At 40.0% G+C, this 14,396-nt stretch overlaps 1 protein-coding gene across 2 annotated transcripts in view; it reads left to right on the plus strand.

Annotated features, from left to right (window-relative positions):
• Positions 1-14,396, plus strand: part of LOC126278951 (medium-chain acyl-CoA ligase ACSF2, mitochondrial-like) — a 216,190-nt gene that overhangs the window by 185,749 nt on the left and 16,045 nt on the right. The window lies entirely within an intron of this gene.

A 14,396-nucleotide genomic window follows, 5' to 3' on the forward strand; every position in this document is an offset into this window, starting at 1 on the left:
TTCACAAGGACCTCTGCCTGTTTGAATTATCACTCCATAGTCCTCTGTAACGTAATTCAACAAGACCATGTAAATCTACATCTACACTCTGACAACAATGAAGTTGCCTCTGCTAGGTCCCATTGTACCAGTTATTGGGTTGTCTTCCTGTTCCATTCAGTTATGGAGCATGGGAACAATGATTGTTCGAATGGCTCTGTGCGTGCAGTAATAATTCTAATCTTATCCTCATGACTCCTATGTGAGGGGTTGTAGTATATCCCTAGAGTAATCATTTAAGGCCAATTCTTGAATTTATTAACTGAATTTTTTGGAATGGTTTACATCTGTCTTCAATAAACTTCCAGTTCAGTTTCTTCAGTATCTCTGTGATACTCTCCCATGGATTAAACTAATTTGTGACCATTCATGCTGCCCTTCTCTGTAATGTTAAATATCCCCCATTTGTCTTATCTGGTATGGGCCCCACACACTTCAGCAATATTCTAGGATGGGTCAAATGAGTTTTTTTGCAGGCAATCTATTTCCCAGTATTCTACCAATACTGAAGTTGCTTTACACATGTCTGAATCTTTGCGATGATTCAGTTTAATATTCCTACGAAGTGTTACATCCAGGTATATGTATGAGTTTGCCAATTCCAACAGGACTCATTGATGTTATAGTCATAAGATACTGCATTTTTTTCATTTTATGTGGTGTAAAATTTTACATTTCTGAAGATTTAGAGCAAATTGCCAATCTCTACAACACATTGAAATCTTATGAAGCTCTGACTGAATATTTTTGCAGCTTTTCTCGGACGGTACTTCTTTACAGATAACTGTGTCATCTGCAAAAAGCCTTATTTTATTGTTAATAAATACAGTCCAAATCTCCTTGCAATATCTCCTTGCAATATCTCCTCTCCATCTGTAAATTTCTCATGCTCTGCATTTCCAAATTCCTGCATCCCATCTCACACATTAAAACACTTTCCATCCAAGAACTAGAGCAGTGAGCACACCACCACCTCAAAAACATCTCCATCTTGTTCACCACCTCCCCCCACCTTAGACAACCACTATCCAACACTTCAACAAGAACCTCTCAGCCTTCCTTGCATCCCCTCAAAGCTGGCTAATCTTGCCTCACTGACAAACTCCCCATCACCACACAGAATCCAGAACCTAAAAAGATCCAAAACACTGCCGTGAACCTTTTCTCTTGTAGCAGACATCTTAGTACCACAGAAGTAGCAATCATCTCCAAAGGTCTTACCTCATGCCTCATTACCAGAGTCACTCATGTTGGACTTGGTAGAGAACTTCTCTCCTCCTCGCACTTTCTATATGGAAATATTTTTTTCACTGACACTACCAATCAAGCTCTACACAAAACCAATATTAAACCCTGCCTGGTTCATTTCACTCTATCCAACCATGGGTCACCCCGACAGCCCCCAACCTGCCACACCCCTCCCCCTCATTCCCAGTTAAAATTACAGAATTTCTTAACCTCAAACCTTGCTTCACCAATATTCCTCATTTTCTTCAACATGGAATCCAACCATACACCCACAGAAATCCCCCAGCAAAATAAGGATTCTAACCTTACAGTTTTATCTGCTGACAATGGCTCCACCACTATGGTTGTGATCCATAGGAATTACATGGCAGATGACCACCTACAAACCCTGCCGCAAGGACCCCATTCCAAAAATACAACAGGCCCTCCTGTCCCTCCGCATGTCCTCTGAGGTTAGCAGCAGTGTGTCCTTTCTATAATATTTTGTTGGTCCACCGTGGTCTTCCCATTACTTTTAACAAAATTAATCTGTTTATAAGTGTTATTATTATTTTGCAGTGATTATTAATTTTTTGTTTCATTTCAGGGCTCACATTATTGAGACGTGTAATTTATCAGAGAAATTATTACAGCTTTTTTCTTTTAAATTATATATATAGCTTGTGTCTGTGTATGTGCGGATGGATATGGATATGTATGTGTGTGTGTGTGTGTGTGTGTGTGTGTGTGTGTGTGTGTGTGTGTGTATACCTGTCCTTTCTTCCCTTTAAGGTAAGCCTTTTCGCTCCCGGGATTGGAATGACTCCTTACTCTCTCCCTTAAAACCCACATCCTTTCGTCTTTCCCTCTCCTTCCCTCTTTCCTGAAGAAGCAACCGTTAGTTGCGAAAGCTTGAATTTTGTGTATATGTTTGTGTTTGTTTGTGTATCTATCGACCTGCCAGCGCTTTTGTTTGGTAAGTCACATCAACTTTGTTTTTAGATATATAACTAGTAACTATGATGGAACTTACCATTTGTTTCTGCAGTGCTATTACTCAAGTTGTATGAGCATTGTATATAGTTTAACCTAAACAAGCAACATTTACAAATTATGTAGTTGTAAAAAAAAAGAACTGTTTAGGATATTCTGTAGAATTACCTTTCACTGAATAAAATCCGTAACTGAGCAATTCAAGCACAGGGCAGACTGTAAATATTGACTAACAACAAATTTGCTGCAGTTTCAAGAAATGCACTAATTAGTGTGGAGAAAGTAACCATTTTGATTTGGTGTTGCACAACAATCAGATCGAAAACTGATTATGTTAGATTGTGGTGAAACTCTGATTGTGACTCAAACTACAGCTAGTGAAAAATTGTACCTGACCTTTAAACAATAGATAATCCAGAATGGAATATAACAGTGTTTTGTAAAGGATAGTTACTACTCACCATATAGCAGACATGTTTGGTCACGCATAGGCACAACAAAGAGACTGTCAGAAGCTAGCATTCAGCCAACGAGGCCTTTGTCAAAAATCATCCCCCCCCCCCCCCCCCCTGCCAACACACACACACACACACACACACACACACACACACACACACACACACACACACACACACACACACACTTACACTTACTTATGCCATCCTGTTTGAGCCATCTGGAGGGAACCTTCCTGTTGGGAATGCAGGACAGTGGCATAGGTTATTTTCAATCAGAAAGATTCCCAACAATTAGTACTAAAATAATATTTAGTAAATATAAATAAATATTTGACTTAAAGGATGCTGCTTCTTGTGAAATGTCCAGCACAATTAGACATTTTAAATTATTGCAAGTTCTCTAAAATAACAAAGTCCTATCACTGTGCCTCTGAGTGATGCCTACGTAGAGGCCAGAGCTGACCTACAATGCCTAATGTACCTTGTCTTTAGTTGCATCTTGCAACTAAAGACTTCACCTCTGACTGGCATCGAGTTCCTGTCCGATGCTGACATGGATGTGGCTATTGGCTGGTAGGAGTCTCGCTGGCGCGGCATGAGGCATGCAATGAGGTGAGGGCAGTGAGACGTAAGTTACTGTGACGCCATGGACGAACTCTGACGGTTAATGTTTGACAGCAACAGGGTTGTAATATGCATTCAGGATTATACGCCCGAGCTGGGATTATGTCCACGGGATAGGCAATGCCAGCAAGGATGCTAAGTGTTTCTGGTATTTGAGATTGGCATTGATCACAGTGTCATAGTAAATCACTTATAGTGCTTACCGTGCTTCCAATGAAGTGGCCTTGTGGATTACTGTGGAATTGACTACCTTTCAACATTGCTCCTGCAAGTTACAAACTCAAGTTTGTTACAGGTGACATTTTATTGCACTGTGTCATTCTGAAAACACTATAGCAGATGCATAGGAGTGTGTTGTTATGGGCAGGAGAATCAAGAACAAGAGGAAAGATTAACATTGTATGGAAGTACTCCACTCCACAGCCACACACTGATAGAAGGGAATACACATTGCTTTATTTCATTAATAGTTGCCTATCTGCAAAATTTTTTTTGGTTCGATGATGATGATGATGATGATGATGATGATGATGATGATGATTCTCTCTCTCTCTCTCTCTCTCTCTCTCTCTCTCTCTCTCTCTCTCTCGGAACTTATTTTAATGCACCATAATTAACTGCTAGTCTGTCTTTTATGTAGTGTTGTTAATGTATTATTGAATAGACATATAGAGTGAGTGACACTAGCATAGGGGAGCTGTTTGTCATGTTTTGTACTGTTATTAATTTTATTATACTGAAGTCACAAAGTCATTTCAGGACTTTCTGTAAATTTTCTTATTGCCAACTGGCAAGCTTTCATGAGATACCAGTTTATACTTAATAGGTGGAATATTTTATTATTTAACATTTGTGAATGTTGAGGTGCTGCAAGTCTGTTGTTCAATACAGATGTCTTTACACTTGTTTTTTTAAAACTATGGGTAACGTTTGATAATGAATGATTTTTGGGCACTGTTACTTGTTGAATTTTATTAATTTCTGGTTTCTCTATCTATCTATCAAACAAAAAAGTAAAGGTTCCATAATGCTCAGTCATTCCACCCCTCAACTTCCAGCTTCCTGTTGCCCTATGGGTCCTAAGCCTCGGAGATGGTGGATAAACATTGCAGCTTGTAGACTCAGCAGTAAGTGGAGACCGTATACAACTCGGTGCACTGAAGAGAACAGTCAACTATAGCTCAGTGCTCCAGTATTTGAGGCATTGATCAATCGCATTTCAAAGGGGTTGGCAACTGTGGCTCCTGACAGACTGTGGTAAAGTTCTTACAACTGCTGTGCTAAGTGTGTTTAGAGTGCAGCTTATCGATTGTAGTGTGGTACTATCTGAAGTCGTGAGTACCACACCATCCCCATCCCTCACCGAATTGATGCACGGTCATCGGGAAACTGTTGAGCGGTGGCGGGGGAGGAGCACTACCATAGATTAGAAAACTGGTGGCAGAACTCTGACAGATAGCTCCCACTAACGCACACACTGACATTTGTCTTGCAACTGCGAGGAAACATCTGCCAGGAAACTGTCAGCAGGGCGCACACCTGGGGCAGATCTTCAGTGGCACCAGGACATGAGGCGTTCCTGGTGGTTCTTGAAGGTAGTCGCAACAGGGATGATGTCGGTGCATTCAGGTCTGAGGGGACAGGGTTGTGCGGTGGTAACAGGATCAGATTTGTGTGGGTTGGCAGCGGGGAAGGTGGCACTGGTGGCAAAAGCTGCTTGAAGGCGTGCAGAGGTGGCTGCAGCCTGGAGGTGGAGCTGGCCAGAGGAGACTCCATTTAGTTGGATGGAGGCCCTGTGATGCAAAGGCCAACTGAAGCTCAGGGTGACAACCAGCCAGAATCTTTGGAATGAAATCTCATGACACAATCACCATAATCATCATAAGGGTGGGCTCTCAATTGATTCTGGTGCCAGCAACAAATATGACCAGAAGACGGCATGACATCATAATGTGCTCACCCCTAAATGACAACCACAGTGTGCGGGTCCCAGGTATGTTGCTGATTATATACGCAGAAGTATACGTTGTCAGACCCTGTGAACTTTGTGCAAAAGTGCTGAGGCGACGGCACTTTTTGGGGATGCGATAAGCTCAAAATAGTACCGTGGTGATGTCCATGTAGCTCTGCTGGAGATTTGCCATTAGGAGGCAGAGATTGAAAAGAACTGAAGAATAAGAGAAGAGCATTCTCTCTGGAATTTTCTTGGCAGAGCTTCATCATCTGCATCTTAAATGTTCTCACAAAGTGTTAGGCTTCCCCATTCCTTTAGGGTGAGAAAGTTGTTGTAGTCAAATGCTTGATTCCATTGAGGCAACAAAACTGGCAAAATTATACAGAAACAAATTGAGTTCCATTGTCAGAAACACTCATATTTGGTAATCCCTCTAAACAAAAAATAGCCTCCCATGCACACACATTGCTCACTGACGATGTAAGGGTGCATAGGGACACAAATGGAAAATATACTGTGTGCTTACACTAAAATCAGCCATCTTGTATTCCAGAATGGGCTACAAAAGTGAATATGAATACAGTAGGATGAGGCCAACTGAAATTCTGTTTCCAAGGCACTGCATAATTCTCAGAACGTGCTTGACATTGCACAGCGATGCATTCAATCGTTTTAAAAATAGTCCAAACAAAGTAGAATGTCAACAAACGTGCTGTTTGGTCTTGACCAGACTCCAGTGTCCCATGCGGAGCTAGTGTAAAACAGAAGTTTGACCCTCAAGAGCAACTAGGACTAGAGTATGGTCATTTGGTGAGTGAACAAGAATAACACCTTGCTGTATAGACAATGCCTCACATTGTGGATAGCAAGGGCAAATGACAGGACCAATGATCCCCAGTCTGTTAGTCGATCATCTGTGTTGAATGAATTGAGAAAGCCATTTCAGTTGTGGATTGTGTACTTTGGCCGAAGAAATGATCTGTGCATCGATGAGGAAGTATTTCAGTTTTTCAAGTTCAGGATGATCCAGCTGACATAAAGAATCTTCTGATGAATTGATACCTGGATCTTCACTCATTGGCAGACATGAAAGTGTATCTGCATTTGTGTTCTTAATGGTGGGCCTATACACAATATCATAATTGTAATTGGACATAATCAATGTCCAAAATTGAAGTTTCTGAGTTGTTTGATCCAGTATATCCTTGGACAGATGAAACAAAGAAGTGAATGGCTTGTAGTCAGTGATTAAAGTAAACCATCTTCCATAGAGGTACCGGTGAAATTTATACACACCAATGATGATGGCCAGAGCCGCCTCCTCTATCTAGCTGTAATTATGTTGGGTCTCAGTAAGCAACTGGCATGTGAACGCAATGGGTCATTCCGAGGGGCCAATCTTGTGTAGGGAGCAACCTTGTGTGACAGCACTGCCACTAGGCCAACATCAGATGTGTCCATTGGTATGATAAGTGTCTTCACCAGATCAAAAGGCATGAGGCAAGGGTCACTGAGAAGTTCATTCTTAGGTTTTTGAAAAGTATATCGAAATTCCCTTGTCCATTGAAAAAGCACATACGTCTGCTGAAGGCAGTGAAACAGAGCAGTGATTTAAGCTGCATTTTGGATGAATTTAATGTAATAAGTCAACTTCCCCAAAACAGACTGCAGTTACGGCACAATCTTTAGCAGTGATAGGTGGCAAATAGTGTCCAAATGGTTTTAAGCTGAGTGAATGCCTAATTGATTAGTCATATGGCCCGAATATTTCAACTTGGGAACAAAAAATACGCACTTGTCATAACTACATTTAAGACCAGCTAAAGCTAATACAGTAACAACATTTATGAGGTTAAAAAACTAAAAACCCTCCTCGATTGCGAAAAAAGCACCTAGTGTTAAGTGTTAACCCAGGTTTCAGCGTAGATAACTAAACTAGGGTGTCCATTCGTCCCATTTTTCCCGGGATAGTCCCATTTTTTACCAAAATGTCCCGCTGTCCCGAAAATTTTTTGGGGAACGCTCAAATGCCCCTCTTTTTTTTAATGATTCCACTTGGCTAGAATATTTTACGCTACTGGTTGTTTGACTTGCTATTAACTGCACAATTATTTACGCTAGGAAGTGTGCTATGACTTTCAACATACCCCAGACATGTACTGAACTGTCAAAAATCACAAATAATTTTAAACGCACTATAGGTTATGAATAACAATGAAGATTCTTCTCTTCTAAATTGATCCACTGAATCCGTCCTTTCAGTCCAGAGACACTCTACACCACTGATACTTGCTCTCTGGCTTCCGTCACCACACTGTTAATGTTTTGCAATGTGCAATCAGTGTTTCACTATGCCAATACGAAAGTGTATTTTTAACAGCAATATAAAAAGCGAGTTTCCTTTTATCATTGGTAGTGGAGAAACCATAGAATGTACGTTGTGCAGGTTAAAATTTGCTATTCGTCATGGTGGAAGGTCTGACATTGTGAATCATATTAAGACGAAGAAACATTGCACGAGTGATCAAACGAAAAGAGCAAATGAATGCGTGAGTGACTACTATGTAAACTTAAAATCAGTAACAGAAATTGATAGGCAGTTGGCAGCACAAGAAGCTACGTTTGCATACCACAGTGCAATGCATAACCATAGCTTTAAGTCAATGGACTGTACTACAGCAGTTGTTAAAAAAATTTGTTGTTGTTGTTGTTGTTGTCTTCAGTCCTGAGACTGGTTTGATGCAGCTCTCCATGCTACTCTATCCTGTGCAAGCTGCTTCATCTCCCAGTACCTACTGCAACCTACATCCTTCCGAATCTGCTTAGTGTACTCATCTCTCGGTCTCCCTCTACGATTTTTACCCTCCACGCTGCCCTCCAATGCTAAATTTGTGATCACTTGATGCCTCAAAACATGTCCTACCAACCGATCCCTTCTTCTAGTCAAGTTGTGCCACAAACTTCTCTTCTCCCCAATCCTATTCAATACCTCCTCATTAGTTACGTGATCTATCCACCTTATCTTCAGTATTCTTCTCTTAGCACCAAATTTCGAAAGCTTCTATTCTCTTCTTGTCCAAACTAGTTATCGTCCATGTTTCACTTCCATACATGGCTACACTCCAAACAAATACTTTCAGAAACGACTTCCTGATACATAAATCTATATTAGATGTTAACAAATTTCTCTTCTTCAGAAACGCTTTCCTTGCCATTGCCAGTCTACATTTTATATCCTCTCTACTTCGACCATCATCAGTTATTTTACTTCCTAAATAGCAAAACTCCTTTACAACTATAAGTGTCTCATTTCTTAATCTAATTCCCTCAGCATCACCCGATTTAATTTGACTACATTCCATTATCCTCGTTTTGCTTTTGTTAATGTTCATCTTGTATCCTCCTTTCAAGACACTGTCCATTCCGTTCAACTGCTCTTCCAAGTCCTTTGCCGTCTCTGACAGCATTACAACGTCATCGGCGAACCTCAAAGTTTTTACTTCGTCTCCATGAATTTTAATACCTAATCCAAATTTTTCTTTTGTTTCCTTTACTGCTTGCTCAATATACAGATTGAATAACATCGGGGAGAGGCTACAACCCTGTCTCACTCGTTTCCCAACCACTGCTTCCCTTTCATGCCCCTCGACTCTTATTACTGCCATCTGGTTTCTGTACAAATTATAAATAGCCTTTCGCTCCCTGTATTTTACCCCTGCCACCTTTAGAATTTGAAAAAGAGTATTCCAGTCAACATTGTCAAAAGCTTTCTCTAAGTCTACAAATGCTAGAAACGTAGGTTTGCCTTTTCTTAATCTTTCTTCTAAGATAAGTCGTAAGGTCAGTATTGCCTCACGTGTTCCAACATTTCGACGGAATCCAAACTGATCCTCCCCGAGGTCTGCATCTACCAGTTTTTCCATTCTCTGTAAAGAATTCACGTTAGTATTTTGCAGCCGTGGCTTATTAAACTGATAGTTCGGTAATTTTCACATCTGTCAGCACCTGCTTTCTTTGGGATTGGAATTATTATATTCTTCTTGAAGTCTGAGGGTATTTCGCCTGTCTCATACATCTTGCTCACCAGCTGGTAGAGTTTTGTCATGACTGGCTCTCCCAAGGCCGTCAGTAGTTCTAATGGAATGTTGTCTACTCCGGGGGCCTTGTTTCGACTCAGGTCTTTCAGTGCTCTGTCAAACTCTTCACGCAGTATCGTATCTCCCATTTCGTCTTCATCTACATCCTCTTCTATTTCCATAATATTGTCCTCAAGTACATCGCCCTTGTATAAACCTTCTATATACTCCTTCCACCTTTCTGCCTTCCCTTCTTTGCTTAGAACTGGGCTGCCATCTGAGCTCTTGATATTCATACACATGGTTCTCTTCTCTCCAAAGGTCTCTTTAATTTTCCTGTAGGCAGTATCTATCTTACCCCTAGTGAGATAAACCTCTACATCCTTACATTTGTCCTCTAGCCATCCCTGTTTAGCCATTTTGCACTTCCTGTCGATCTCATTTTTGAGACGTTTGTATTCCTTTTTGCCTGCTTCATTTACTACATTTTTATATTTTCTCCTTTCATCAATTACATTCAATATTTCTTCTGTTACCCAAGGATTTCTACTAGCCCTCGTCTTTGTACCTACTTTATCCTCTGCTGCCTTCACTACTACATCCCTCAGAGCTACCCATTCTTCTTCTACTGTATTTCTTTCCCCTATTCCTGTCAATTGTTCCCTTATGCTCTCTCTGAAACTCTGTACAACCTCTGGTTCTTTCAGTTTATCCAGGTCCCATCTCCTTAATTTCCCACATTTTTGCAGTTTCTTCAGTTTTAATCTACAGGTCATAACCAATAGATTGTGGTCAGAGTCCACATCTGCCCCTGGAAATGTCTTACAACTTAAAACCTGGTTCCTAAATCTCTGTCTTACCATTATATAATCTATCTGATACCTTTTAGTATCTCCAGGGTTCTTCCACGTATACAACCTTCTTTCATGATTCTTAAACCAAGTGTTAGCTATGATTAAGTTGTGCTCTGTGCAAAATTCTACTAGGCGGCTTCCTCTTTCATTTCTTAGCCCCAATCCATATTCACCTACTATGTTTCCTTCTCTCCCTTTTCCTACACTCGAATTCCAGTCACCCATTACTATTAAATTTTCGTCTCCCTTCACTATCTGAATAATTTCTTTTATTTCATCGTACATTTCTTCAATTTCTTCATCATCTGCAGAGCTAGTTGGCATATAAACTTGTACTACTGTAGTAGGTGTGGGCTTCGTATCTATCTTGGCCACAATAATGCGTTCACTATACTGTTTGTAGTAGCTTACCCGCATTCCTATTTTCCTATTCATTATTAAACCTACTCCTGCATTACCCCTATTTGATTTTGTGTTTATAACCCTGTAGTCACCTGACCAGAAGTCTTGTTCCTCCTGCCACCGAACTTCACTAATTCCCACTATATCTAACTTTAACCTATCCATTTCCGTTTTTAAATTTTCTAACCTACCTGCCCGATTAAGGGATCTGACATTCCACGCTCCGATCCGTAGAACGCCAGTTTTCTTTCTCCTGATAACGACATCCTCCTGAGTAGTCCCCGCCCGGAGATCCGAATGGGGGACTATTTTACCTCCGGAATATTTTACCCAAGAGGATGCCATCATCATTTAATCATACAGTAAAGCTGCATGTCCTCGGGAAAAATTACAGCTGTAGTTTCCCCTTGCTTTCAGCCGTTCGCAGTACCGGCACAGCAAGGCTGTTTTGGTTAATGTTGCAAGGCCAGATCAGTCAATCATCCAGACTGTTGCCCCTGCAACTACTGAAAAGGCTGCTGCCCCTCTTCAGGAACCACACGTTTGTCTGGCCTCTCAACAGATACCCCTCCGTTGTGGTTGCACCTACTGTACGGCCATCTGTATCGCTGAGGCACGCAAGCCTCCCCACCAACAGCAAGGTCCATGGTTCATGGCATGGTTCATGGGGGGAGGAAAAACTTTTCAATCATAAATTCACATGTGAACACCCAAAATGTAATGCAATCATTTTAAATGGTATTGCATCATATGCTGCTCAGCAGGTTTTAAATGAACTGAAAAGTGCTCGATTCTTTTCTGTAATGATTGATACATCGAATCATCTGGATTTGAAGTTGGTTCCTCTCCTTATCAGGTATTTTCACCCTGAAAATGGCATCACGGTGAAAGTGCTCGAATTGGTTAATTTGGCTGGACAAACTTCAGATTTACTTCAGAATTATGTGCTGGAGGTTTTAAAGATATATGATCTTGAGGGGAAAGGTGATTTTAGTTTCAGTAGACAACACTAACACCAATTTTGGTGATAAGCAGAGGAAAGGAAAACGCAATTTGTTCTATAAACTGCAACAGAATACAGTGAACAATGTAGTAGGAGTTGGCTGTCCAGCACAAGTGGTGCACAATTCCTTACAAACTGGCTTAGATTGCCTACCCATCGACTGCCAATTAATTGTAAACAAAATCTACCACCATTTCCACATATATACAGTAGGGGTTGAATCTCTGAACTCATCCTGTAAGTTTACTGAAACTGAATACAAAACTGTACTTGGGCACAGCAAGGCAAGGTGGCTATCTCTCCTACCAGCATTGGAAAGAATTGTAGAGATATTTCGTGCTTTGAAATCATATTTCATTTCCATTGATAAGTGTCCTGTTATCCTTCAACAATTCTTTGATAACCCTGTGTCTGTTGTTCTTCTACATTTTCTTGTTAGCCAGCTAAAATCTTTCTCCACAACAATTAAATGTACTGAGAAACAAGAAATCACAATAGTGGAAGTTTATCAAGAAATAAACAAATTATTGGGCAAATTACAATGTAGAAAATCTGAAAGATTTCACATATGCTTTGTACATGAGACTCTAAGAAAGCTATGACTCTTGCATTGAGTATATTAAAGAATTGTGTTTACCATTTCTCACACCTTTTAAAGCATTTGACTGGGTTAACACTGAAAAGGAGCAGCTACAGTGGAAGCATATTCAGGACTGTTGTGTTTTTGTTAAAAGTATTGTGCCAAATTTTCTTGTTGATGAAGACAAACTTTTCATGTGCAAAGAACTTCATAAAAGTGAAGAAGGAGACAAAGAAAGTGTTAGTGCAACGTGATGTAAAATATTTGCTTATTTCAAAAGTAAAAACATTTACATGGAAAACATGATTCGTTTGGTGGAGTTTTGTCTGGCAATTCCTGGGTCAAATGCTGCTGTGGAACGTGTGTTTTCATTGTTGAACTGTTTGTGGTCAGATGGGAAAAAAAAAGAAACAGAATGAAAGTTGAAACAGCGAGGGCCTTGCTCATTGGCAAAACACACTTTAATGGTGTATCGTGTACTGACTTTTATGATACAATTTCAAACGAAAGTGCACTTCTTGATAAAGTACATAAAAGTGAAAAGTACGGTGATAGTTTGGCAGAATAATTGTAAAAAGTGATTTGGGATCATCTGAGTGCACGTTGTAAAGGTAAGCTTGTATGTGTATTAAATTTAGTCAATACAATATTTATGTCCCTTGTTTTTTTTGTTTTTTTCCCCTTCATTGACCCAGGCTTTTCTCTAATTTATATTAAATGTCCCCTTTTTCAATGAAAATGAAATGGACACCCTAAACTAAACCTTTTTCAGAACAACAATAAAACACACAAGTGCCTAAGAAGACCTTTGTGAATGATTAAAAGAACACCAGGCACTTGTGGATTTTATTGTTCTGAAGAAGGTGTAGTTATCTACGCTGAAACCTGAGTTAACACTTAACACTAGGTGCTTTTTTTGCAATTGAGGCAGATTTTTAGTTTTTTTTAAATATTAACCAACGATTGCTGATGCGCTGTGATGTTGAAGGTTCTTAAATATTTATGAAGTTGTTCAAATGATTCTCAGGCAATGTTACTATCCAATGTTATCATCCAAATAGGTGGAACATTATGCAATAGTTGTTCTAAGTCCTTTGGAAATAATTAGGAGCGGAAGAGCTGCCAAATGGTAAACATTGAAAACAAGATACGCCAATGTGAGTGTTGATCACCACAATCTGTAGGGTTTCTTCATCCAATGGTATCTGGAGGCAGACATCCTTTTGATTAGTTTTCGATAAATATGTGCCAGATTGAAGTTTATTAATGAGATCTTCAGGGTGGGGCAGGGGAAGAATGTCACCTGTGGTCTGGGCGATTACTGTAGATTTGAAATCCACACAAATTCTAATGTCTCCATTAGGTTTAGTTATTACGAGATGTGACACCGACTTGACTTGCCATAATAGTCTGCAAAACGCCATTGCTTTGCAAGCGACATAGCTCTGTTGCAAATTTGACACGAAGTGAACGAGGGACTGGATGAACCCTACAAAACTTTGGATGGGCGTCTGGGCAAAGAATAATATGTGCAGCATAATCTTTGCTACACCCTAGAGAACCATCAAATAAAATTTGAAATTCATCACACAATGCATTAAAATCAGTAAAAGATGTAAGAGAAGCCAGGTGCAGAACATTGCCATATATTGTCAATCCAAAGAGATCAAAAGCATCCAAACTAAAAATGTCCAGACTCAGAGCTGCTGGAAAGACAGTAAATGGCACCAATTTTGTGGTGTTCTTATAAAAATAGCATTTAAGACACGTTCCTAAAATGTCAAGTTTAGCACAATCGTAAGGTGTCACGTGTGTTTGAGGGGAGCAATGGCTGGCTGCCAAGCAATTTGTAAGTATTTTGATTCAGTAAGTTCAGAGTTGCACCTGTATCCAGTTGAAATTTCACATCATGCTGAACAATCTTCAGTGAAATGAACAATTTGACATCCAGTTATATTTGGTTGGCTCTGGACAGGATTTGCTTTATTAGCAGTAGCAGATGCTGGAGCAGATTTAAGACATCTGTATGAACTTGACATTTTGATGGGTTAATAACATTTACATCCACGTGTTGTTCTTGCTGTCTGTGCTGAAGGCTTTTGTGAACGTAACTTGTGAGAACAGACTTGCTGTACATGACCAGGTTTTGTTACAGGAAGAACATACAGTGTCTTTATGAAGACAAA

The sequence above is a fragment of the Schistocerca gregaria genome, chromosome 6 (genome assembly GCF_023897955.1).
Source record: "Schistocerca gregaria isolate iqSchGreg1 chromosome 6, iqSchGreg1.2, whole genome shotgun sequence".
Taxonomy (NCBI): Eukaryota; Metazoa; Arthropoda; class Insecta; order Orthoptera; family Acrididae; genus Schistocerca; species Schistocerca gregaria.